The sequence below is a fragment of the Kogia breviceps genome, chromosome 3 (genome assembly GCF_026419965.1).
Source record: "Kogia breviceps isolate mKogBre1 chromosome 3, mKogBre1 haplotype 1, whole genome shotgun sequence".
Lineage (NCBI taxonomy): Eukaryota > Metazoa > Chordata > Mammalia > Artiodactyla > Physeteridae > Kogia > Kogia breviceps.
In genome coordinates, this window is record NC_081312.1 from 69,015,521 (window position 1) to 69,039,063 (window position 23,543).

A 23,543-nucleotide genomic window follows, 5' to 3' on the forward strand; every position below is an offset into this window, starting at 1 on the left:
GGTGATGAGAGTATAAAGGAAAGGGGGCAGTGGCGCCAGTCTTCTTAGTATAAACAGCAAGTGTTAGGGGTGGAGACAGAGGTCTCTAAAGGTGCTGAATTTCAACCCCTGGAGGACTGACTAGTACTTGCCTTATAAAGATTACTTGAATAATCATGAAAGCTTTCTTTAAACTATTTGGAACAGAATTTGCTAAACCTACCTGTTGCAAATTGTGGCACTGAGCACAGGAATATTAGGAAAAGCCCCAGGGAAAAAATCACTAATCTAAAAGTTGTGAAAGTTCTGGAGGCCAGACTAAGGTAACAGTGAGTGCCAGGAATTTTTGTTTATTGAACGTAGTGACATTGTGTGATACATGTTACTCTTAATTTTTTGCAACTTCCACAAAAGTTAGACAAATTTTGTCTAATTCTGCTGTAAGTCATATCATATGACTTATCATCATCAGTATCGTGGAGTGTCTGTTGCAGGTGAAAAGGAGCTTTCTCCTAGGCACTGAAAGCCTTCCCTTAATGGCAGTTGTAGTCTACAACAGTTTTCACTGGGGTGAATCCAGTTAATTAAAGGACAATACTGAATAAGCATATAAGCAAGGTAAATTAAAATTTCTTTAAAAAGCTAATATAATTGTATAGAATTTTAATTAAAAGCAAGTGATAGAGTTACAGGTAATATTAAGTTAATATGAACAGACTGGTTTTGACCAGCTTTAAAACACACACACACACACACACACACACACGCACATACATATACACACACCTTGATGGAGTTTAGGATGGGGAGAAACATATATGGTTCAAGAGGTTTACGACTGGAAATTGATTATAGAGAGCGAATTCTTATCTCAGTAGCTACCAAGAGGGATGTCATATGGAGGGGGTGATATGTGTGCAGAGGAGAGAGGCAGCAAGCACCTGTGGAACACAGTGGACCCGAGGGTGGTGGCTAGGATATTTAGAGAAAGTAATACTGTGAAAAGGCCTTGCAACTAAGATGAACTCAGATTACTAGGAGTCTCTGTAATCGTCTACATAGAGATATCAAACCAAGGACATCTGAAAGATGGATTTGCTGTGTGGAATATGTTTTAGAATGCCAAGAATTTTATGGCAGAAGGAAAATTGGAGTTCATGAGCTAATGGAGTCCTGAGCCAAAGCTCTTGGGGAGAGACCTGGAGAAATACTGGAAAAGGAAAATCATCAGCCCTGGTGACTGAGATATAGGGGGAACCCCTTACTTCTATATTTACTCTAGTAGTTCTGTCTCGAAGAGTTTGAAACGTTTGACTGCTTGGGATAGCCGGAATAAAGATCTCACTTACACTTTTTTTTTTAAGGTTATGGCAAAGGGAGAGTTAGATTTAGAGGTGTGGATTTGACAGTTATTTATGTACAGGATACTGTAAATAAGTATTTACTGAATTGTGGGTCTAAATAGGAAAATTTTCATCTATTTATCTGTCTTCTATCATCTATCTTGAGATACAGTTATGGCCCCAACAAGATTAAGAGGGCTGAGTATCCATCACAGGAGAGCAGAGATCACTTTGTTTTGTGACAGTAGAAATGGAGGAGGCATCAATGTGGAGTTAAGGAAGTAGGAGGAGGTCCTTTGTCCCTCATTTCAGGTTCTCTTGAAGTACTTTTTCAAGATACTAACTGAGGAAGGATGACAGGAGAGAAAAAGAGAGAGAGGAAGGGAGAGAGGGAAGGAAATGGATATTTTAGGAGAGTGCTGGGAGTTTGAAGTCATTTTTCATTTACTATGTAGAATGGATTCATGTTGAGCTCACAGCAGAATTCTCCAGATTTTCTGAGCCCTCCACATTCACTGTGTTACAGCGTGTTAAGAGGGTTTTCATATGATATGTTTGAGAGTTTCCTAAATACTAACAGCAATCAGACTAGCTTAAATCTTTGGAAGTATTAGCTGACAGTTCAGTTTATATCAGCAACATCCATGGGACATTTTCTGTGGGATGAGCACTTGAGGTATATAGAGCTAAATAAGAGAAGTCCTGTCCCTGAGAAACAATCTTTAAGTTATTATTGTTATTATTTAGAATTTAGAGTATAGTTTTCTTTTTAATTATATAGGTTTGAAAAGTGGCAGACATATGATTGTACTTGACAGTTTTTGATGGTAATTGATGAAAAATATTCTTATTTTAAGATAAATGTACCCCAGGTATGTACTGAATTATATAGCTAAATAATTTTTAAATTATTTTTTAAGTTTAATTTTTATTTTATATTGTAGTATAGTTGATTTACAATATTGTGTTAGTTTCATGTATATAGAAAAGTGATTCAGTTATTTTAAAAAATATTTTAGTTTAGATGAAAAATCTAGTGTTGCATTTCTGTATGTAACAATTTATGAATGTAGAGATAGAACTAATTCCTTCTTTTTTGAAATATTAGCTTAAGGTTTTATTTATATTATGCTTATTTCTTTACTTTGCAAGCATGTAACCTTGAAGGCTGGTTGTATGTAAAGACATGTATCATGTTAGATAGTATACATGATTATTATTTTCTGGAGGGTAAAAAAAAATAATAACAGTAGTTGACTTCACTTTGAAACGTTGTTACTTTCTACTATCAAAAAGAACCTCGAATATATAGACTAAGAAGGAATTGGTTTCAAATAAGGAACAGTATTCCAAAGGAAGAGTTACTTTAGTTTCATAGTACATCATCTGTGTGTCTACACACACACACACACACATTTTTAAAACAAGCAGTATTACTTTAGGGATGTGGGATGCAATTAATATGACTATCCATTCATTTTGCCTGTTATCTTATTAGAAAGATGACTCATATTTCCCTTGTGAATTTACTTAAATGGAGTAATAACATCTATAAGACTCCTGGCATAGTTTCACTTTGCATAGTCGTTTATCTGACCAAAGAAACTAAAGAGTGAGATTTTATAGAAGATAGCTCACTAAAGGAATAACAAAGGTTAGTGGCTTGGTTTGAGAGCAACTGTGCTCTGCTTATAGTTGTTTTGCTTTCTTAATTGTAAATAGTTTTTTTAACACTTGTAGTGTCACTTTAATTTTTATATTGTTAATTTTAGCTATTCTACTTCTACACAGATTGAGGAAACTGGAAGTAATTAGCTGCTTGATGAGGCCAGCATATGTGGACCAACAAAATCCTTTTAAGCTAATAGGTGTTTGGGTCTTAGGTATATTTTTTAATATATTTTATATTTGTCATCATTATATGTTTATTGATTTCTGATTTAATGATGAAGTATAGAATGTGTCAGTTCATTAAGCGATTCTTAAAGTAATATAATGCTTTAATACTGTGTATCTAAAATTTTGTTTTCAAGTTTAGTTAATAATAGGATTATATTTTGATATACAAGTAATGCCTATGTAATATATATCTAATATATACGTACATCTGTAGTATATTATCTAAATATCTGTGTTTTGAAACATAATTTCAAAAGCCTAATTATTCATAGCCTCCAGATGCTAAAGTATTGTTTTATATTTTGCATTGTAGGCTGCAAAAAGTGGGGCCTTGTTATATATCTCATAATCCAAAAGAGAAACTCTGCTTTATGATTTTTCTATCAATACACAGAACTAAAAACCTTTTCTTATCGGTGTGTACTGTTTAACAGTTTTCCCAAGGAAATACCACTTGAGTAAGACTTCCAGACTTAGGGCTGGGAAGAATTGGACAAATACATGCATTACTTTAGACGTTTAGATCCAGGATTAAGATAAATTTGAAGGAATTTTCTGCAGCAACTATAGTGTGTGTGTATGTGAGAGTGGAGGTTGAGAGTAGGGAGTGGAGCTGGAAAACTATTAATGAAGTTTAAAAATTTGTCCCATACTTCATGACTGCATTGCTTTGTATCACCGGACTCCTGTCATAATTATTAAGGGAGATTTAAAACTTTATTTTGTCAATTATTATTATGCTTTTTTTTGACAAGATGATTGTATGTAGGTCTTCACGATTTTTGCATAAATGACTTTTTTTTTAACATCTTTATTGGAGTATAATTGCTTTACAATGTTGTGTTGGTTTCTGCTGTATAACAAAGTCAATCAACTATATGTAGACATATATCCCTTTATCCCCTCCCTCTTGCACCTCCCTCCCACCGTCCCATAAATGATGTTTAATGACCTTACTAGACAATACAAACAAATTTATAATCCTATGAATGTATGGTTGTCACTTATCTAAGATTACTTTGAAGATTAAAGATAATATGTGTAAAGGATTAAATATACTGCCTGGTAGATAGGTGAATAATAAATAGGATTAGTGATGTGTGAGGCTTTATGAATTAGCATACTGTTTTGTTAACAAAGAAGTGTATATTCTATTATCTCATTCTTATCTCAATATAAAATTAAAATTGTATTAAAAAGCAATATAGCTGTAAGGTCAAGGTAACACTTTTTTTTCTGCCCTCTATAACAGAGCAAATCTTAGGAATAGTTGCATTTTGATACTGCCTCTGAAATTCAACCTCAGAATTCCTCAAGGAGTAATTTGATTATTGCTAAATGAAAAACACATATGTTGATGAAGTAAAGCATCTTTTTATTGCATTTTATTATTTTTGACAAGAAGTTGATTTAATTGCTTTTCAGTTTCAAGTGGCGTTCCAATGATATTTCAGTTGATAAAAAAAGGGAAATAAAATAGGTAATGGTGCAACATTCTGCAACATAATGATTCTCAAACATGGTCTTCAGGACTGAAATCAAAGGTTCCTTTGCAGATCAACCCTTGATGTGAGGAGGAAGGCGCTTGGAAATGACTTATGGAGATCACATTTTGCTGCGGTGCTAGCATATAGAGCTTGTTTGTTAAACTGTTGCATCTGATGAATATCTGATATAACGTGGTTGGTTGGTTGTGCACAGGCAGAAGTGTTATATTGGGATGAGAGGCGATTTTACTGGGAAACGATTGAGACAACAGTTTGGCTAAGCCAATCACAAGTCTTTTTCCAGATCTTTTCATTAACTACCACTTACCACTCATGAGAGTCCATGCTCCTTTAAGACGACAACAACAATCAGTAATTATTCATCCATCTTTTAAAGAAGAAAAGTGGAATGGATAATTATATGAAACCTCTGTGTGTGTGTGTGTGTGTGTGTGTGTGTGTGTGTGTGTGTGTGTGGTGTGTTTGTATTAGATTGGAATCATTGAATAAGCTCTCAAGCTATAGTGAGAAACTAGTATAATCAAGATAGGAAAGCCTGGACTCAGATTGGATTAGAAGTGAATAAAATGCAGTTCCATTGGAGTTGATCATAACATGAGAATTCTTTGTTTTATTTTTATATTTGTTTGTGTTGTTTCTGTGTGTTGAGGATAGCTAATGCTTTTGACCTCTGACCTCTGATAGTCACCTTGGTTCATCTGAAAGCTCTAAACCCAAATGTGAAAATAGAGGTTGAAAATATAGGGTGTTTCTAAAGATAGTGCTCATCTTTTAATTTCCCCAGTATTATTCTAGAGAGGTTTTGAAAATGAGATTTCAGTTTCTTAAATCTTTCCTTGGTGTTGGAATATGTTAGAACAACAACAACAAAATGCATCAATTTTTCTCTTTCTTCTGATAGCGTTTAGATACAGAGAAAATGATTATTTTGCTCACAGATATTAAAGATTCTTTTCACATTTTCTACAAGAATATGTGAAATTTCTCCCAGGAATTCCTCTGATACTGTCAAACAAATATTTTTGTACCATTAAAAATCGATAATGACAGCACCGCTTGACGTTGCTTGGCAGCAGAGAAACCCACATTATGCTGTTTCTTATTCTGTCTTTCTAGTCTCACAGAAAATAGATAATTAAAGAAATAAAGCCTTTAATTACATGGCCACTATGGCCATTATGGAATATCATACAATTTATATAGTTATAAAGGTAAGAGTTGGGATAAAAATCTCACATATTGAGACACAATTATGCTGGTCCAAATTTATAATTTCCTATGTAGAAGTTTCTTCCAAAGTTGCAAAAAGGTTTATTTGGCTAAAGCTAGACAGTTGATACAGCAGCTAAGCAGTGTTGGCAAATATGAAGATTAGATTTTAAAATATGCAATCATGCACAAATTTTGTCCAACTTATTTTACTGAAAAGAAGAAGAGTTATGTACCCTTCACTGCTTCACTGGATTTTATTCTGACTAGGCCACTGATTGATGAGGAATTTGTTGAATTTAGTCACAATTTCAAAAATTTCTGAATGCCTCTCTCCCTGTCAGCAGCCACTTTTTTTTTTTTTTTTTTTTTTGCGGTATGCGGGCCTCTCACTGTTGTGGCCTCTCCCGTTGCGGAGCATAGGCTCCGGACGCACAGGCTCAGCGGCCATGGCTCACGGGCTTAGTTGCTCCGCGGCATGTGGGATCTTCCCGGACCAGGGCACGAACCCGTGTCTCCTGCATCGGCAGGCGGATTCTCAACCACTGCGCCACCAGGGAAGCCCAGCAGCCACTTTTTTTTTCACATATATGTTATGAAATGAATGAAAAGTATAAATGTGATAATGAAAATATGAGCCACAAGCAGCTGTGGCTTTCACAATTGTTAAAAGCAGAAAAGAGTTGAGGGGAATAGTGGGGACAGGAGGGGTGGCAGTTAAGCTTTGGTGATGGCTTTGAATCCATGGTGGCTGAGTAGATTTGAGTAGGCTACCGTGGGTGAGGCCGGTGGGAATTTGAGACTAGTGGCACCTTCGGGCAGTGAAGGAGAATGACAGCAAAGCTCTGACCTCTTATGGATTGAATTAGCAGGAATGGTCCCATCAAGTAAAGCCTGCATAGCAATCGGGAGAGTTATGGAAGTGGCTTTTTACAAACAGAGTTGGTCCTCTTGGGAGGTTTTCAGAGTGCCACAGACGAGAGGTTCAAAGAGCAACTCACAAGGATTTGACTGTGAGAGTTTCAGGAGGAGTTTGTCCTGGGAGCATTGGACCCTGCTCTACAAGGTTCTCGGGCCTCATGGTAACAGTGACCTGCAAAGGGGAGCCCGCAGAGCAACACCTGCCTGTCAGTGACTCTGTGTGCCTGTCTGTGTCCTGGCTTCTTTGAGTTTGTCGGGTCTGATTTTCCCAGTAGTCCTTTGTGTTGGTCATTTTCTCTCCATTTTAAGGATGAGGGAGCTAAATAAGGGTCAGAGAGGTTAAATTGTTCGCCCCAGATCACATAGCTGCTAAGTAAAAAGCAAAACCATCCAATTCTTTCTTCCCTTCACTGTAGGTAACCCTAAGAACAAGGAGGGCTGGGAGGGCCATAGGTCTATATACAGAGTTTGGAATTATCAAATTGAGGAGGAGGGGAAATGTTAAACTCCCTTACGTTGGGTGAAATTTACTTAATAACACTTCAGCTTTGACAGTGTGATATTATTTCTGTTAGTTTAAATTATTCCTTAATCTGGAAGACTTCCTTTATGCCGGATTCACATCCCAGTTAGTGGTCAGCTGGAATTCCAATCACTTTGGAGGCCACTACTGCACAGCTTCTTTCATCTGTGGCAAGATACCTACCCCAGGTATTGATAATTAGCATAAGGGACATTAAATATGGACTCTCACTGGGGATATTAGGGCCATTAGAGGTATGTGATTGCCTAAAGTATTTTAGAGACATGCATCACCCTTGAGGAGTCATATGAACTGTAATGTATCTACTTGTTAATATGTTGGGTTTTTAAAAAATAAATATCTGTGTGGCAGGATCTGGTTTGGTATTTGCTTTCAGCCAGTCATCACCCGTCTTTAAATTTCCAGACACCACTGTTATTTATCCAGAGAAGTTAATTACCTTATGTGATTAAATTTCCTGAGTTGGTTCACAACACTTCCTTCCAAGGAAATATGGACACAGAGGTGTTTTGGAAGAAGTGATTATGTTAAGAACGTGTATTGATTAGTGTGGCTCAAGACTAGTGTACGTAAAGAGTTTTAGGTACCCATGAAAATCAGTGAATCATTTCTTCTTGAATAGTACATTGATTCTGAGCAGATTTTGAGAAAATAATGAAGGGTCTTAAGAAAAGTGCCTGTCAGTGGTTGCTTTTCATTTGAGAAGTATTTGGATTGCCTGTATGCATATGCTAAGGATTATGCTTTTCAAATATGTTTCCTATTTTTATAAATTTTATGTATTTGTTTGCTTATTTTTGGTTAATTATAAATTAGTCCCCACCCTAAGGTAAACTTAGTCTCACTTGTGCATAATCAATTACAAGCCATGTGGAATTTTTCTTTCCACTTTAGTAGTACTAACCAATCTGGATTGTGAATTGTCCTGTGTTCCTTTGCATTGTCTGTGTACAGGGCTAAGGCCAACACTTACCATGTAGACTAATTGTACTGTTTTTACAAAAATGTAATTGTATATATAGGTAGACATGATTTGATTTAAAGTATTATCATAACTCAGTTATGTCCCCAGGGTTCCTGCCCTGAATGACCATTGGGAAGCCTATAGTAAAGTAGTTACTCAGCCCTAATAGATTAGAAAGGTACCTGAAATATTGCCTCTTTCTGATATATTTGGAACTTTGGAGCTTTAGTACAATGGACAGGTTACATAGAGAATTATCTTTTGATATGACTCACTGATAGTCTCTTGGCTGACAGAAAGGGAGCAGAGCTGTCCAGCTGTACTAGAAATCTGAATTTACTAGATGTCTCCTAGTGGAGTACTTACTGTTTTTGTAAGCCTTATCTTCAGATAACCTGTCTTGAACTAGGAGGGCATGGCATCAGTTGTTGTTCGAGGAGTAGTGAGGTGGATCACTCATGCTTGGCTCTCCTCTACCAACCATCAGTGCTGAGAAAAAATTGTGCAGCTTTAGAGTGCTCTCCAGACAGCAGGGTTCTGTGCCCTTCCCTTTGACACATGCTAATTCCATCTACTCATGTGGCATGAGCTCTTGTCACCTGGGATGTAGACTTTCAGAGTATTTAAATTAATCCTCTAGCTTGCATAGATTTGCAAAGAATGAAAGACTAGATCTTGCATGATCTTTGCTTTTATTCAATTCTTTGGGAAGAATAGGGAGCAAAAGTGAACATAGAGTGAGGATGGACTAATTAGTAGAGTTAAATACAGTGACCAGATGCCCACTTGTCTGAGATAGTCCCAGTCGTGTCTGTTTTCCAAGAATTCTTTTACATTGTATGTTTACTGATAAAAACTATGGAATTTTAAGTTAAAAACAAACAACAAAGAAAAACCTTACTTAGGACAGACATTTTATTGCCTTTGGCCAAATGTCCTTGTATATTTAAATATAAAAGCAAAACTTACACTTAGAATTTATTTTGTAGAGTCACCAGATTATGTATATTAACCATGTCACATTGAGTAATTTTTCTAAATGGAATCTTAAGGTAAAAACAAAATGAAAACCTTACTGTGATTAGAATATTATCCCCTTTGATCAAAAGTTAATGTATAACTTAAAGATGAAGACAGCCAACATTTAGAATTGATTTCATAAACCAGTTAATTAGATCTGACTTTGAATATAGTACCTAAAGTAATTTGAGCTCTATTTTTTCCAACCAATGTAAATCAAGATACTGTCACACTTATGTATATTTTTTGTTTCAAGCAGCAAATAATTGTACTTATTCTGGTAGTTCATACTACCCTTATTAATTCAAGTGAGTAAATAGAAGGGCCTGCCTTGAAGCTCCAGCACCCTTGGCAACCATCACAAAGGTAGAGTACACTGACTTACATGCAGAGGGATAACATTATCATAGTTTCAAGGTGTACTTTACTGTATTCTCTGGTCTGCAGAAAATATAATGCAGTTAGCCAAAAAGGAGAGAAATTACACACAAATATCCTTGATTACTTAGAAAACTTGTCTTATATTTTAAAAAAATAAGGCGAATAAGGGAGATAATTTCTTTGGAAATTATACTGTCCCACAATAACAATGTGTAGGCTGTAGCTCATATTTTCTTAAGTTGTTCACAGGCATAGCCTGGAAGAAGCAAATATATGAGTTATACCTGTTCTTCTATGCTTGATTTCTATTGGTGAATATACTGTTGAAGTAATATTAAGAATTTTAAATTCAGAAATTATAGTGTTGAAAATAATGCAAGTCAGTGGGGTCTAAAACCACTTGAAAAGGAACTTGATTTTGTATAATCATTTCTGTTTAGAATTTTCCCCACATGGAATATTATAATTTTATACTTCAATTAAATAATTGTTTTTCTTTTACTTTGAAAATTATAAAATTACCACATATAATAGGCTGAATAGTGACCCTCAAAGATGTCCACATCTTACTCGCTGGAACCTGCAAACGGTACGGCAAAAGGGACTTTGCAGATGTGATTAAGTTAAGAATTGTGAGTTGAGGAGAGTATCCTGGATTCACTGGGTGGGTCCAGTCCCATCATATGAGCCCTTAAAAGTGGTGAATCTTCCAGGTTAGGTCAGACAGGTGAGACCGAAAAGCAGGAGAGATTACAAGTATGAGAGGGACTGGATCCCCTTTTGCTGACTTTGAAGATGGAAGAAATGGGCCAAGAGCCAAGGAATGCTGGGATCACTATGAGGGGGAAACAGGAGGAGTCAGATGATACTAGTAGGAGGAGATGTGACAGCAGTAACTGGAGGTGATTCAAGAAAGGGGTCATGAACCAATACAGCTGAAGTTAGAGGCTGAAAAAAGCAGGAAAGATGATTCTCCCCTAGAGCTTCCAGAAGGAACCATACTTGACTTTAACTCCGAAACTGATTTTGTACTTCTGTGTACAGAAGTGTGAGAGAATAAATTTGTGTTTTTTAAAGCTGCTAAGTTTGTGGTAGTTTATTAAAGAAGTAATAGGAAACTAATATACCACATTCGCTTGAGAAAAGGCGAGAAATTCAGATAAATCCCATAAAGGGAGCTCTATTCATTCTATAAATGAATATGCTCATCATAACTTGCATATAGTTCTTTTTCTCTTTTCATTCGGTACTGTCTTTCTGTGTCAGATTTTAAATATAAAATGCTCAGTGCCCTTGGGGTTAATTTTTGTGTGAAGAAAGGCTATTCAGATATTTACTTTGGTTTTAGAATTTAATATCAAGGTATTAAAGTTATAGATTCAGATGTTAGTCTTAATCTTTCTAGTGCAACTTATAAATAGTTTAATTTTTAAAGTCTAGTAGATTTTAGCAATCATATTTAAAGATGTTTGAAGACTTAGTATCCTTTGCAAATGCAATTATTTAGATACTTTCAAACATTTCAAAATGCATTTCTAAATTTAATATATTCTATTTTTTTATATACTGCAATTACCTGCTTGATAAACCTTTATATCTTCTTTAGTAATTCTTATACATTTTATAAATGAAACTTATAAATATGCAAATATGGTAAAATTTAAGTTCTTAAATGTTCCATTGCCATATACATAAGCCAAAATTAAAATTAATTGCTTAATTATATAATATGCACAAAAATATTAATATGATGGTTTTGACTCTCAAACTTTTCTATATTTAATTTCAAATATTCCCATTTTTGAAAGATGTTTTTCTACCTGTGAAATAATTATGTGATTCCACACAGTTTGTGGAGTTCCCTCCCCATATAAATTCTGCAGTTGTCTTCTTGGCTGGGTTAAGGTTGCATAAACACCAGTGCTTTTAGCTGGGATGGAGATTGGATTCTTGCTGGAAGTATAGGTCAGTTCCATGGAATCCTGTTTCTGTCTGTGATTCCATTACTTCAAGAATGGGGGTAATCATGTATCCCATCCCTGGATTCAATTTATGTGTTACTTCTGAGTGCTGAAAAGTCTCAAATTCCTATCCAGATTGATCATTTGATTGGATTTTGAATCACTTTAAGTCCTAAGATAAATGAATCCCTTTTCTATCTACACTAAAGAGCTTTGAACCTAATGGAATAACTGCATTTTCATAATTTTTTCTTAAGGCTCTTAAGGCTACATTATTCTTAGAGATGTTAAGTATGTGATTGAGTGTTGGCCCTCTCTCAGGGCCTTGCCTGACCATCTAGTCACAACTCGTAAGATGATTCTCCTAACTTGGTATTTTCCCCTGTAAATAAAAGAACACTCAGGGCACCACTTTCTAATATCTGAATAGAATTGGTACATGGATTTATCACAATATGTTTAACTTGTCTCCTACTCTTGGATATTTAGGATTCTTTCAATTTCGGGTTTTAGTTTTTTTTTGAAGCATCTTTATGCATATGCCATGGCAGAAATTTTCCCACTTACATATATAACATTTATACATGAATTTGTCTGTTAAAATTCCTAAGATTAATATTGTCTTTTAATATATTAATATTGTCTGTTAATATTCCTAAGATTAATATTTAGATTATAGTTTTTATTTTAGAATTATAGTGATTCTTTGCTTTCTTCAATTTGAAAAGTACAAATGCATAGGGTTTTGGGGTTTTTGCTCTGCTTTCAGAGAGAAAAATCAAGTGAAGCAAGCAGCAAGATGCAGAAAAACTGTTATATTTAATAGCCAACACTTAAATCCATCATTGGGTAGACTACATATGGAATATATCTAGCAAATTCACGATGAACAAATAATAAAATTTAAAAAAAGAACACTTTCCTTTTTCCTGTTTTCTTTTGTAACAACTGGCCTGATATTTTCTCTGTATATCAAAATTCACTTTGATCTTTTAAAAAGAAGTTTGAAAAACACACATTCCTATAAAATTTCCATCGGATAATTTCTTAAAGATTAAAATTTCATCCTAGCTTGCTCTTACAGTTCTCTGTAATGTTCTTTAGATACCTGAAATGCAAAGAATAGGTTCTTAAAGACCTAAGTGTGTCATCTTAACATGTCCATTTTTCTCCAAAAGTCTTTTCTTTTGCAAAAGAAGCAATTGCATTGTTTATTCAATACTGTAGAGCTGTCTTTGATAATTTAAAATATGTTTTGATTGATAAAACTTTGATTTACACACAAAGGTTCAGGAATGTCTTTATTGAGTAAATTGAATAAGATTGAGTAAATCACATGAGAGTGTAAACACCATACAGGCAGCCATCTTTGCCTGTTTCTCCTTTGTTACATCCCAGGGATCTAGAATAGTGCCTGGCACTGAATGATTTGAAATAAAGATTTGTCCCATTATTTACTGGTTAAGTTTCTAGAAGCAAAACCCTGTGATCAGTCTGTATGCAAATTTAAGTCTTTAGTTATATCTGGTCTATTTGCTTTCTAGGAAGTCCTCATTTCTACTTTTGATCTGTAATTATTATTAAAATCATTGGTTTTTTTAAAAGTGAATGAGAAATGTTTTGGGAGATAAGATGTACTTGGAGAGAAAGTTAGACTGTTATTTGAGGAAACAAGCAAACACAAAATTCTGGGATTTGAGTCTCATCTGAGGAACTGGTATTCCTCTCATCTAACTGGGCCAAGAATTTGAAGCCAGCGAAAGCTTTCCTGAAAACGTTTTATGATTGGGCCTGAATAAATATTTGTTGAATTGAATTGAGTCTTTGGAACAGAAGGAGTCTTTTGTGGTTGTTAGTGGATACGGTTGAAATATTATGAAAGACACTTCAGTGTTTTACTTGTCAAATCTCAGCCTACTTTACCTGTAGATTTTAAGAACATAATTATGGAAATAATAAAAAGTCTGACATATAAAATATAGTGGTAGGAGAGACAGTGATGGAGAGGAAAGAATAATGTCTTTGCGGGAGTTTGGGGGTGAATCAGAAAATAACACAAATTCAACCAATGTTAGCTGGAAGTCCCTTTGCTTTTTTTTTTTGCTTTCCACTGGCTTGTGGAGTGAACTTGAGAAACTCGGATGGGCTAACAGGGAACGTTCAACAGAGTGGCCTCCAGCAAGGAACTTTTAAAATAGTTAATAGTCACTAGTTTGGCTGCTTTGATGTGAGTCAGTAGGATTACAATTTAAAAACATTTACCTTTTCTTTGTTTCCTGCCAATTCTTAACCTTAGTTACTTTAATTTCTTTATTTTTTATGTCACAATTACTGTTTTATATTTCTTAAGATTTAGCTTAGCTTAGCTCAGATTTTAGCTTTTTAAATGATTTAAAGTTATGCGTATTTTTGAAAATCATTTTTATTCATACTTTTAATACTTATTGTATACTAGATGGCAGGTGTTAAATTATATATCTATTTCTGTCCATCTATATGTGTGTATGTTTGTGTTTATCTTATTTGGGGGGTATTTTTTAAAGACTTATTTGGGGGGGTATTTTTTAAAGTCTTTTCTTAATTCTTTTTATTTTCTGTTCATAATTTTAGCTCTTGACAATCCAGATTTACACCTCATATGTTTTAAATTTTCTGTCCTGCTGTTCGTATCTTTTTTTTTTCCTTCATAATTTACGTTCTCATGCAGTTTTAAGTCTTCTCGGACATTCTTAAATGTCTGAGTTGATTTTCTCCAGAGTCACAAACACCACTGGGTGGATATCGTATTTGATTTTCTGCAACCCTGTTGCTTTTTAACATAACATCCAGTCCTTGGATGAGGAATCTGTGATCACCCAAGTACATAACCACTCTATCTGGGCAAAGAGTTGCGTACTGTCAGCCAGAAGTTTGTGTAACCTCAGCAGTCACTCCTGGGGAAGGCTTCTCCCAGCCCTTGGTGCCAAGCCAGGGAAGATGACACCCCCATATCAGTCATTCATAACAGGTGGAACAGTAGTGATTTTGTACCCATGATTCTGTTTAAAACTATCCTGCTTCTAGGCTACTTATACAAGGATGGTCCCCACCTTTCCTGGCAAGATTTTATAAAGAACGAAAAGGCTGGTGAAAACAGGAGTTATCTCAACTTGGATTTTTCACAGTGAAAACTTTCTCCACTGGCAAACAGTTGTTTAAAGTCATCAAGTGTATCTTTTATCCAGCATTTTAAGAGTCGAGCTCTTGATATTGAAAAGAACTTTCTTCCTGTTTATTTTTGGATTAGTGACCCTATCCCCCTCTTCCCCCCAATTCCTTGTGATGCAGGGATATAGAAGACTAAGAGTTCCTGGAGAGAAACTTGGTTAAATTTCGTGAATTAGGCCAAGTTACAGCACTCTTATTTTTCTTTTTTTTTTTTTGCGGTATGCGGGCCTCTCACTGTTGTGGCCTCTCCCATTGCGGAGCACAGGCTCCGGACGCGCAGGCCTAGCGGCCATGGCTCACGGGCTTAGTTGCTCCGCGGCATGTGGGATCTTCCCGGACCAGGGCACGAACCCGTGTCTCCTGCATCAGCAGGCGGATTCTCAACCACTGCGCCACCAGGGAAGCCAGGCCAAGTTACAGCACTCTTGATGGTGTAGTGTGACCTTCCTGCCTTTCTCTTCCAAGAATTTTCTCTCTGACCCCCTTGAAGGTATGCTCTTTGATCCTGATGGGGTTCATCTCACACAGTCAGTGTGCTGTGCATATGAAAATCAGCTTTAGAGGTGACATCAGTCATCTGACAGTCCCAGAGTACAATTAAACTGTCTTCAGAAAAAGTACCATGTGTTCACCACAAATTATTGATTTATTGGCCTTTTGTCCAAACTGATTTCCAGTTAAAAATCTTAAGTCTTGTTGAGGCCACTGATTTTTTTATACTAGGAACAGTCAGGAATTGGATGCTATTCTTGTACCACCTCTTTTAACTGGAAATAATATCAAATTACTTTTAGGTTTTATTAATTTCACCTTGGCCTTTGAATCCATGAATAAGAATCAGTTGTGATTTAACTTATTTGAACTTAGCATATAGCCCTGATCATTTAAGCTCTATCAGAACCTGCTCAGTAAGGGGCCATTGGTATAAACATTGGTAGGAATCAACTTCTTATAGGTCACTTAAGATAATATTAGCAATTATTATTATTATTGTGAGTATTATCCCTAGTACAGCTAACATTTGTCAGCCATTACTGTACCACTCTTAAAGGGCCTGCCTAGTCTAACTCATTTACCCCAGAGGTAGATAACAACTTTTACCCTCATTTTACAAGTGAGGAAACTGGGTCACTGGAAGAATTATCCAGTATTACATAGGCAATGACAGAGTTGGTATTTAAATTTAGGCATCTAGGCTCCAAAGTTCATGTACTTAGCCACCAGACTATATCTATAGGACATCTTGAACATTTCCAGGCAGATTAATAAACCTGAAAAAACAGTGGCCCCTCATCCCTTTAGCTTGTGTCTTAATCATTTGATAATACTTTTGAATGAGCTAGATGTCTGTTATAGAAAATACAAAGAAAATATTCTTTTCTAAATGGATACGTTTTATTATTTGAAATTACGAGGGGCCCAGACTAGAGACTGATCTTGTTAATTAATTATTGCCATAAAGACAGGTACCTATAAACTTTTCTAAATCTAAACTTATTATGTTTCCAATCTTATAATTGATTTTAAAGAAGCAATTATATATATATGCATGTGTATTTGTACCTGTAAAATATATGTATTTGTTAAAAACATATATAATTAATATAAAATGTAGATACATATTTAGGTTTCTTGGTATCATCACAAATAGTTTATCTTAAAGAGTACATTAAGACTAGTACTGTACAATGTTAAGCTTTCTTTGGATACCTTACTAGATTTTTATTTTCACTTTTTAATTATGGACTCCATATACCTATAAACTGACTTCAATAATTATCAAAATATAGCCAGTTTTGTTTTATTAATAATTAATTTCTTGTTCCACAGTCATTATCCCTTCATCCTCTTTCCCCCAGATTATTTTGAACCTAAATATTAATATTTATTTTTAATTAAAGTTCTGGAAGGTCTTCAGAATGAGTTTTGGAGAGAATCTTGGTGTTGTAACAGTACTCTTTGTAAGGGGGGATGCCTTGCATTTAAGTGCTCAGCTTTGTACGGCTCCTTACATTTTAGTTTTATTGTCAGTCAGGATATGTGTTCCTTTGTTCAACTAGCAACAAAGAAAAATTACGCTCCAGGCATTATACTGATACTTGCTCCTTAGTAGTATCTTATGTGAGAGAGATGGACTTCAAGGGGAATTGCTTGAAGGACACAGAGTCCATCCATTCTCCCAGATCTTTTAAAGTACATTCCTGAATCGAGTTATATTAAACAGCTGTGTGCCAAAAGGCATTGCATTAGTGAAATGTAGAATTACTTGTCGTGATGCCATTAAGCGATTTCTAGGTTGGTTAGTCCATATGATCCTATGAATCCCAGGTCTAAGGTGAGGCCCAATACATTGTTCATTATGATGTACAGCCTTCTTTAATAAGGAACCTACAGAAGAATTTCCTGTTAAACTTTAGTTCTGAGTATAGTTGTTCGTCTCTGAAGCTATTCCTAGGCTTCTAATCTCACTGATAGTGTGGTGTGAAATTAACATTTTTCATACTTGTGATGACTGCCCTAAAAGTTAGAGCCAAATTTGAGGCCCAAAGAGCAGGTGTATAGGACTTTATGGTATGGATTTAAAAATTTGTTCCTACCTCTCCTTTGTCCTCACACTTGTTCTTCTTTTTCCTTTTTCAGCTAAGACAAAATATAAACAAATGAATAAAAATCCTAATATCGGTTATCCCTGTTTTGGGGTAGGACAGATGTTTATTATTTTCTTTTTACTTGTCTTAATTTTTTTACAAAAATTGTGGTTGGAGAGCCAGAGTCATGTGAGAATTGGAGGACTCTATGAGTGCAGACTTTATTTTGTCATTTTGAATTAGACTTATTTGAAATGGCCAAATCCTTATAGAACAAGGCTGTTATGTTGAGTACGTTCAGAACAGTACCTCATTGCATCGTTGGAGCATCCATGTAGGAGAGAAATATTCAATCCCTCAAAAATACCTTCTAAAGGAAGTATTTAACCTCAGCTAAGCGGCTATTAATTTGATACTTTAGCTTTACTCTATTTGCCTCACTTTTAGAAGGCTTTGGTACTGTTTTGATGATCCATATTATTGATAAAAATAATTTATTCTGGTAAACGTAATGTGTTTTGAATGAGTTTCTCGCCATGAACACGAATTAATCACAATTCCAATGCACCTTGCTCCACGTTGTGCATTGTGACCCATGAGAGGAGTGAGAACATGACAGATTGGAAAGAGAAATCTGGCTTCTGAGTAGAACACCCAGGTTATGGTCTTTCCAGATGAACACCCGGTACTTAACTATATGCCAACCACTGTTCTAAGCACTGGAGATGTAAACGTGAACAGCCTTGGGATCCCTGATAGTCTCCTAACTTCTAAATCCTGAGTCCCCACATTTTTACAATGTCTCATCTAACAGAGATAACAGTTTCTCTTGTTCCTACTACCGGGGTGGTTGTTGCAACAATCAAAAGAAAAACGGCTTGAGTGAGTGTTTTGAAAAGGGCCCAGCAGTGTTATGATGGGAAGATAATTTTATTGATGAAATAGTTTGACATTTTCATGTTCCTGTGGATCAGATGCCAGTGTAAGTTGATTAAATGATACATGTGGAGTTGAAAACTCAGAATTAATGAACTTAATGCTTTACCTTTTAAAGTGCTTTATAGTAGGGTTATTATAAGAGTTTTCTTTTTCCCTTTCCAAAGCCAAAGGTTTTTAATTAACACTGGCTCTCACTTGGCCTGGCTTTAATACTGTTTTTGCTACATACTTTCTGAGTAACCTTGGGCAATTTACTTATTATCTCAATTGCCTTTTCTGTAAAATGGGGATAATTAGTGTCTATGCATCATAGTGACTTTTTTTTTGCGGTACGCGGGCCTCTCACTGTTGTGGCCTCTCCCGTTGCGGAGCACAGGCTCCGGACGCGCAGGCTCAGCGGCCATGGCTCACGGGCCCAGCCGCTCCGCGGCATGTGGGATCTTCCCGGACCGGGGCACGAACCCATGTCCCCTGTATCAGCAGGCGGATTCTCAACCACTGCGCCACCAGGGAAGACCGTGACTTTTTTTTTAACATCTTTATTGGAGTATAATTGCTTTACAATAGTGTGTTAGTTTCTGCTGGTGATTTTTTAATAATATTATCATGCAGGTTAATAATGTCTATAGGACAAACAGTGCTTTGCACATTCTAAGCAGTCTATGCTAGCTATGATGACATCTCATTCATAGCATTTATTAAGGTCATAAATTCAGGCTTGTATGGGCAAAATCATACATGGTAAATTATTATTTTACATGAACAGCCTCTTCATGTTTAAGGGTGTATTGTATAAAAGAAATCGATTCTACATTTTTTTTCAGTTTCCTCATTTTATTATTATTTTAATTTTTTATTGAGTTATAACTAACATACAATAGTATATTAGTGAAGTAATACAGAGTGAAGTAAGTCAGAAGGAGAAAAACAAATACCGCATGTATCTTTTTGAATTAGAGTTTTTATCTTTTCCAGATATATGCTCAAGAGTGAGATTGCTGGATCATATGGTAGCTCTATTTTTAGTTTCTCAGGAACTTCCATACTGTTCCCCATAGTGGCTGCACCAATTTGCATTCCCACCAACATTGTAGAAGAGTTCCATTTTCTCCACACTCTCTCTAGCATTTATTATTTGTAGACTTTAAAAAAAATTAATTTACTTATTTATTTTTGGCTGTGTTGGGTCTTCGTTGCTGCGTGCGGGCTTTCTCTAGTTGCAGTGAGTAGGGGCTACTCTTTGTTGTGGTTTGCAGGCTTCTCATTGTGGTGGCTTCTCTTGTTGTGGAGCATGGGTTCTAGGCATGCGGGCTTCAGTAGTTGTGGCATGCAGGCTCAGTAGTTGTGGTCCATGGGCTTAGTTGCTCCACGGCATGTGGGAGCTTCCCGGACCAGGGCTCGAACCCGTGTCCCCTGCTTTGGCAGGTGGATTCTTAACCACTGTGCTACCAGGGAAGTCCCTATTATTTGCAGACTTTTTGATGATGGCCATTCTGACAGGTATGAAGTGATACCTCATAGTTTTCATTTGCATTTTTCAAATTGTTAGAGATATTCAGCATCTTTTCATGAACCTGTTGGCCATCTACATGTCTTCTTTGGAGAAATGTCTATTTAGGTCATCTGCCCATTTTTTGATAGGGTTGGTTGCTTTTTTGATATTGAGCTGTATGAGCTGTTCATGTATTTTGGACATTAAGTCCTTGTAGGTCAAATCATTTGCAAATATTTTCTTCCATTCTATAGGTTGTCTTTTCATTTTGTTTATGGTTTCCTTTGCTGTGCAAAAGCTGTTAAGTTTGATTAGATCCCATTTGTTTATTTGTTTGTTTTATTTTATTTCTTTTACCGTGGGAGACTGACCTAAGAAAACATTGCCATGATTTATGTCAGAGAATGTTTTGCCTATGTTCTCTTCTAGGATTTTTATGGTGTCATGTCTTATAGTTAAGTCTTTAAGCTACTGTGAGTTAATTTTTGTGTTATGTGTGAGGGAGTGTTCTAACATCATTGATTTAGTCCCATTTGCTTATTTTTGCTTTTGTTGCCCATGCCTGAGGAGACATACCCCCCAAAAATATTTCTAAGTCCAATGTCAAAGAGGTTACTGCCTGTTTTTTTTTCTAGGAGTTTTATGTCAAAGAGGTTACTGCCTGTTTTTTTTTCTAGGAGTTTTATGGTTTTAGGTCTTTAATCCATTTTGAATTTATTTTTGTACATGGTGTAAGAAAGTGGTCTAGTCTCATTCTTTTGCATTTAGCTGTCCAGTTTTTCCAAAACCATTTATTGAAGACCATGCCTTTTCCCCATTGTATATTCTTGCCTCCTTTGTTGTAGATTAATTTACCAAATGGGCATGGGTTTATTTCTGGGCTCTCTATTCTGTTTCATCTATCTAGGTATCCATTTTTGTGCCAGTACCATACAGTTTTTATTAGTATAGCTTTGTAGTGTAATTTCAGATGATACCTTCAGCTTTGCTCTTCTTTCTCAAGATTGCTTTGGCTATTTGGGGTCTTTTGTGGTTCTATACAAATTTTAGGATTATTTGTTCTAGTTCTCTGAGAATACCATGGGTACGTTGATAAGGATTGCATTGAATCTGTAGTTTGCTTTGTGTAGTGTGGACATTTTAATGATATTGATTCATCCAGTCCATGAGCATGGTATATCTTTCCGTTTATTTGTGTTATCTTCTGTTGCTGTCCTCAGGGTCATACAGGATTCAGAGTACAAGTTTTTTACCTCCTTGCTACTCCTAGATATTTCATTTTATTTTATTTTTTGGTGCAATTGTAAAGAATTGTTTTCTTAATTTCTCTAATAGTTTGTTATTAGTGTCTATATTAATTTTGTATCCTGTAACTACTGAATTCATTTATTAGTTCTAATAGTATTTTGGTGGCGTCCTTGGGGTTTTCTGTATACACTATCATATCATCCTCAAATACTGATAGTTTTATTTTTTTCCTTTCCAGTTTGGTTGCATTTTATTTCTTTTCCTTGCCTGATTGCTGTGGCTAGGATTTCCAATAATATTTTGAATGTAAATGGAAAGAGTGGACATCCTTTTCTTGTTCCTCTTCTTAGAGGAGACACTTTTAGCTTTTCCACCATTGAGTATAACATTAGCTCTGGGTTTGTCATATATGATTTTATCATGTTGAGGTATTTCCTTTGTAACCACTTTGTTGAGAGTTTTTATCATAAATGGAAGTTGAATTTTGCTTTTTCTGCATCTGTTGAGATGATCATATGATTTATATCCTTTGTTTTACTAATGGCATGTATATCATTGATTGATTTACAAGTGTCAAACCATCCTTGTATTCCTGGAATGAATCCCACTTAATTATGGTGTATGGTCCTTTTAATGTATTGTTTTAGTTGGTTTGCTAATATTTTGTTGAGGGTTTTTGCATCTAGGTTCATCAGGGATATTGACCTATAATTTTCTTTTTTTGTATATTGTCTTTGTCTTGTTTTGAGATCATGGTAATGCAGGCTTTGTAAACTGAGTTTGGCAGTGATCCTTACTCTTCAGTTTTTTTGGAATAATTTGAGAATGATAGGTATTAACTCATCTTAAAATGTTTGATAGAATTCACCTGTGAAGCCATCTGGACCTGGAATTTTGTTTGAGGGGAGTTTTTTGATTATTGATTCAGTTTCATTTCTAGTAATTGGTCTATTCAGATTTTCTATTTCTTTATGATTTAATCTTGGAAGATCATATGTTTTTAGGAATCTATCCATTTCTTCTAGGTTGTGTAATTTGTTGGCATATAACTGTTCATAGTATTCTCTTATCTTTTGTATTTCTGTGGTGTTGGTTGTAATTTCTCCTCTTTCATTTTTAGTTTTATTTATTTGGGTTCTCTCTTTTTTTCTTGGTGAATCTGGCTAAAGATTTGTTGATTTCATTTATCTTTTCAAAGAACCAGCTTAGTTTCATTGAGCTCTCCTTTGGCTTTTTAAGACTCTGTTTCATTTAATTCCTCTCTAATATTTATTTTCTTCTACTAACTTTGGATTTTGCTTGTTCTTTTTCTTATTCCTTTAAATGTACATTTAGATTGTTGATTTGAGATTTTTTTCTTGTTTCTTGAGGTAGGCCTATCTCACTATTAATTTTCCTCTTAGAACTGCTTTTGCTGCACCCTGTAGATTTTGGGCAGTTGTGTTTCCATTTTCATTTGTTTCAAGTGTTTTTTTTTTTTTAAAAAAACTTTCTTTTTGTTTCCTTTGTTGACCCATTGGTTGTTGAGTAGCATGTTGTTTACTCTCCACGTGATTATGTTTTTTCTATTTTTCTTCTTGTGGTTGATTTCTGGTTTTATACCATTGTGGTCTAAAAGATGCTTGATATGATTTTGACCTTCTTAAATTTATTGAGATTTGTTTTGTGGCCTAAAATGTGGTCTGTCCCTGGAGAATGTTCCAGGTGCACTTGAAATGTTTTTCTTTTGTTTTTGTTTTTGCTTCTTTTGGATGTATGGTTCTCTGTATACCTATTAAGTCCATCTGGTCTAATGTGTTGTTTAAGGTAAGTGTTTCCTTATTGATTTTCTCTCTCAATGATGGATCCGTTGATGTAGGTGGGATATAAAGTCCCCTGTTACTATTGTATTACTGTCTATTTCTCCCTTTATTTCTTTAATATTTGTTTTATATATTTAGGTGCTCGTATGTTGGGTGAGTAAATATTTACAAATATATCCTTTTGTTGAATTGACCCCTTTATCATTATGTAATACCTTTATCTTTTGTAATAGTCTTTGTTTTAAGGGATGATATGATTATTGCTATCCTGGCTTTCTTTTGATTTCCACTTGCATAGAATTTCTTTTTCTGTGCTTTCACTTTCATTCTGTGTGTGTCTTTAGATCTGAAGTGAGTCTCTTGTAGGCAGTATATAGATGGGTATTGTTTTTTAAATTAATTCAGCTACCCTATGTTAACTGAAACACGTGGTCCATTTATAATTGAGGTAATTATCGATAGGTTTTTACTTATAGTCATTTTGTTCATTGTTTTCTGGATATTTTTGTAATTCTTCTTTGTTCCTGTCTTCTTCCCC

At 35.3% G+C, this 23,543-nt stretch overlaps 1 protein-coding gene across 3 annotated transcripts in view; it reads left to right on the forward strand.

Moving 5' to 3' along the window:
• Nucleotides 1-23,543, forward strand: part of PRKD1 (protein kinase D1) — a 343,255-nt gene that overhangs the window by 2,350 nt on the left and 317,362 nt on the right. The window lies entirely within an intron of this gene.